The 4,458-nt window shown below is 33.9% G+C and overlaps 1 pseudogene; it reads left to right on the top strand.

Moving 5' to 3' along the window:
• The first annotated feature begins 3,892 nt into the window (after positions 1-3,892).
• On the top strand, positions 3,893-3,992 carry LOC116855428 (annotated as a pseudogene).
• Positions 3,993-4,458: the final 466 nt, after the last annotated feature.

The raw sequence follows: 4,458 nt of genomic DNA, 5'->3' as shown, positions 1-4,458 counted from the left end.
CCATCAGGGAGATTAAAATCAAAACCACATTGAGATACCACCATATATCAGTTAGAATGACCAGAATTAACAAGACAGTAAACAACAAGTGTTGGAGAGGATGTAGAGAAAGGGGAACCCTCTGACACTGTTGGGGGGAATGCAAGTTGGTGCAGCCATTTTGGAAAACGGTGTGGAGATTCCTTAAGAAATTAAAAATAGAGCTTCCCTATGACCCTGCAATTGCACTACTGGGTATTTACCCCAAAGACACAGATGTAGTGAAAAGAAGGCCCATTTGTACCCCAATGTTCATAGCAGCAATGGCCACAATCGCCTAACTTGTATAGAGCCAAGATCTCTTCGACAGATGAATGGATAAAGAAGATATGGTCCATATATACAATGGAATATTATGCCTCCATCAGAAAGGATGAATACTAACTACTACTAAAACTCATACAGCAATTCAGTAATGTGTCAGGATACAAAATCAATGTACAGAAATCAGCTGCTTTCTTATATACTAACAATGAAAATACAGAAGGGGAAATTAGAGAAATGATTCCATTTACTATAGCATCATGAACCATAAGATCCTGGGAATAAACCTAACCAAAGAAGAAAAGGATCTATACTCGAGGAACTACAGAACTCTCATCAAAGAAATTGAAGAAGACACAAAAAGATGGAAAAGCATTCCATGCTCATGGATCAGAAGAATAAACATGGTTAAAATGTCTATATTGCCTAGAGCAGTCTATACTTTCAATGCCATCCCGATCAAAATTCCACCAGCATTTTTCAAAGTGCTGCAACAAACAATCTGAAGAATATAATTTTTGATTGCCTAATGCTTCAAATATGGAAACATGTGGCTAAGCCTGCCAGGCAATTAAGAAAATACAAATGTAGTGTTTTCATTGTGTTCTGTGGGAACTTAAAAGTTATATATTGATTCAAATTGGAGAATTCATTGAGTTTTTTGATCAACAAATTTTGGGGATAAAATGGGTATAGACTATCTCTTTATTATCAAGTTTATTCAAAATAAAAGCTAGTGAAAGAATTACATGATTTTTAAAAATTCATTCAAGTAGTATATATTGATGGCCATGATTGTCACGTAGTCTATTAGGTGCGTGGTATTTTAACATGGTAAGCAAAGAAATAAAAATTGTAGTTTCTGCTTATCTTGGAGTTGAGAGTGTAATGCAGTTTATTTACCTACCATAATTAGTGGTGTGTGTGTGCGCGTGTGTGTGTGTGTGTGTGTGTGTGTGTGATTTCCATTCCTTTTGTATAGAACCAAAAAACCCCCACCATATTACCACAATAAAGAGAATACCTTTTTTTCTCTCTTTCCTCATTTCTAAAGGATTTCATAAAAGTGATGAAGGACCAATGTAGGGTAAACAACTTCCTTGCAAGAGAAAAATAGGCCCCTGTTCTCCTCCTTCGTTCCCCCCAACCAAGCACAGCATCAATTGCATGGGCAGCAGAACCTTTCTCTGTTGATTTACTTACTACAGTCTAGGATGCAAAACACAGTTTGACAATTTGACTAGGCACTAATAGCTCAAAGAGGTCATTGTAATTTGCAGAATGAACCCCAGATATCATCACAGATCATCACTTATTCCATGAAAAATGTTAATATAAAAATAATAACCATAGAAACCTTTTTGCTCAACCTCTACTTGCCTAATTTGCTGGATTCAGCAAAGCTTTCATTTCCTTGAAATAGAAAACAGAGTTTCTCAATATACGGACCACCTCTTCTGTAAGACTTCCATTCTAAATGCACCCGCTGACCACTGTGCTGATAAGAATCTGTTTGGGGTGCCTAGGTGGCTCAATCTCTTAAGCAGCTGACTCTTGGTTTTGCCTCATGTCACAATCTCAGGGTCCCACATGGGGCTCCATCCACAATGAGTGTGGAGTCTGTTTATCTCTCTCCATTCCACTCTGCCCCATCTCCCCACTCTCTCAAATAAATAAATAAAAAGTTAAAAAAATCAGTTTTTCCCAAACTGATTTATTTTGGTTATATTTCAAAATTACAGTATTTCATTAAGTGTTATGTAAATAATAAAAAGGGTGTGTAAAGGCATTAATTTTACAAAAATCAAGAAAAATTCATGGGAAAGATTTGATAATGCAAATAGTTGAAAAAAATTATTAGGGGTATATGAGACATATGTAAAAGAATAGGAAAGAAATGTTAAATTCCAGATAGATTCTGCACTCAGCTTGCTCCTTAAGTGGCTCCCCATTAAATGAAACCAAATCTGAATTCACAGGTAATAAATTATGGCTTTATTTTATGGTGGAAAAGTAACACCAATAAATAATCAGAAATCACACAGGCAAAAAGTCTTGGTCCTAACTCAAAAGTTTGGTTAATGAAGGTGAATTTTTTTAAATTAAGATAATGCATTTAGGAAACATAGGTGTACTTATTTTTTATATTTTTTTGATGATTTTATTTATTTATTTGAGAGAGAGCATGTGAACATGAGAAGGGAGAGGGGCAAAAGGAAAGGGAGAAGCAGGCTACCTGCAGAGCAGGGACCCCCAACATGGGGCTCGATCCCAGGATCCTGGGATCATGACCTAAGCCAAAGGTAGACATTTCACCAACTGAGCCACCCAGACATCTATAGGTGTAGTTTTTAAATGATCACTGCTTTAACCACAGAATTTTAAATAATATTATTTCTAATAAAATTATTTCTATATATACATGTATATATATACATATATGTATATATATATATACACACACGTATATATATGGCCATCCATATATATATATATATATATATATACACACACACACACACACATATATATATTATCATTGAGACCGTCTGAATTAATTTGAATGGTAAAAGCAGTAAATACTTGGATTAGAAATGTGTGGAAAAGTAAGTGGCTATAGTGAGTAAATATTCTGTTTTGGAATTCAACTTTTATGGCTTTATGGATTATTTGAATCAAAAGGAATTTTCTGTGTCCAAAGAAGAGTCTAAAACAAAACAAATGAAGGAAGATACCATCAAGAAAATGAATTTTTTACAACACTTTCATCTCAAGAAAGCAAGTTTTAGAAGGTAATTTTAAAAAATCTTCTGGAAAAGAGACAATATGAAAGAAAGTTTCTTAGTTTGAGTTTAGAAAATAGAATCATCAGGGGGAGCAATAGGTTTTGTGGTATCTGCTGTTGTGTAATAATGGAGAATCTCTTTTACAAAAAGTAATACAAAATTATAAATTCTAAATTATATATGAAAATGAATATTTATTTTGGATAAGAAAAGAATCAGTATATATACATAATATGTTTTTAAAGTTGACAAATATCACAAGCATTATGTCATCAGAAAAATAACATTTAGTAACTGTCTGACACACCTAACCATTTCCCCTTTTATTTGTCTGCAATATTACTGACATTTTCAAATAAAAATTTAAAAATATTTTCTATGGAACAATACAAATGATGTCTTGCTTCTTGTGTGGTTGATCAAAATTTGATTTTTTGGAAGATTTCTTCCAGTTTCACAATTTGTTCTTGGTAATGCCGTGTGAAATTTTTAGAATTGTCAACATTTGGAAAACTTGTATCAAATTGTTTTCATAGAAGAAGTATGTGATTCAGAACCATTTTGCTGCATCAATAACAATTTTGCGTGTCTCTTAGTATCACAGACTAAGATGGGTCTGAAATGCTGGGACCTGGAAAGCAGGTGACTTCTCATATGGTCACACAGTTGTGCTTCCTATTACAGCATTGTTACCAACTTTTGCTTTACAATTGTAGGAATTCAGATAAATTCTGTTTTGCATGATTCCCATCCAACAAAAAATTCATGATGCATTTATAACTGCTTATAACACCTCTGGGTGCTTGCTTTGGCAACATTATTAAAATTAGAAAGATACAGAGAAAATTAGCATGGTTTCTGCACTAGAATGACACACAAATTTGTGAAGGGTTCCATAATTTTTATCACTGGGTGATGCATGGACTTGTTGAATCAATTTATTTTACACCTGAAATGAATATCACACTGTATGTTAACTATCCTGGCATTAAAATAAAAACTTAAAAAGTCCAAAATAAAAGATAAAATAAAATTGGCTTTTGGAAGCGTGCCATGCAATAGATTGCCCTGATGCTTAAGCTTCATTAGATTCAATTATTGGAACCCACCTCTCAAAGTCCATCATTTACAGATACGTGAGTGAAGGAAGTCCAGAGGAATAGCATCCAAAGAAACTTCACGTTTTAACAATGAAATAAATGTTCATTCATGCTGTTTGCCCGAGTGTCCATAATTCTCCATTGCAGTTGATGGCAACGACTACCACTCTCTTATACTCTGTCAACTCGAGTGCAATTATTTATGATTGTTTCATTCTATAACAATTCTAAGACTGCTTAAAGCCAAACAAGTGCTTTTTTACTTTTGT

Source organism: Lontra canadensis, unplaced genomic scaffold (genome assembly GCF_010015895.1).
Source record: "Lontra canadensis isolate GAN:19392208 unplaced genomic scaffold, GSC_riverotter_1.0 scaffold102, whole genome shotgun sequence".
Taxonomy (NCBI): domain Eukaryota; kingdom Metazoa; phylum Chordata; class Mammalia; order Carnivora; family Mustelidae; genus Lontra; species Lontra canadensis.
The sequence above is the reverse complement of the archived record's forward strand: the minus strand, read 5'-3'. Positions and strand labels throughout refer to the sequence as shown.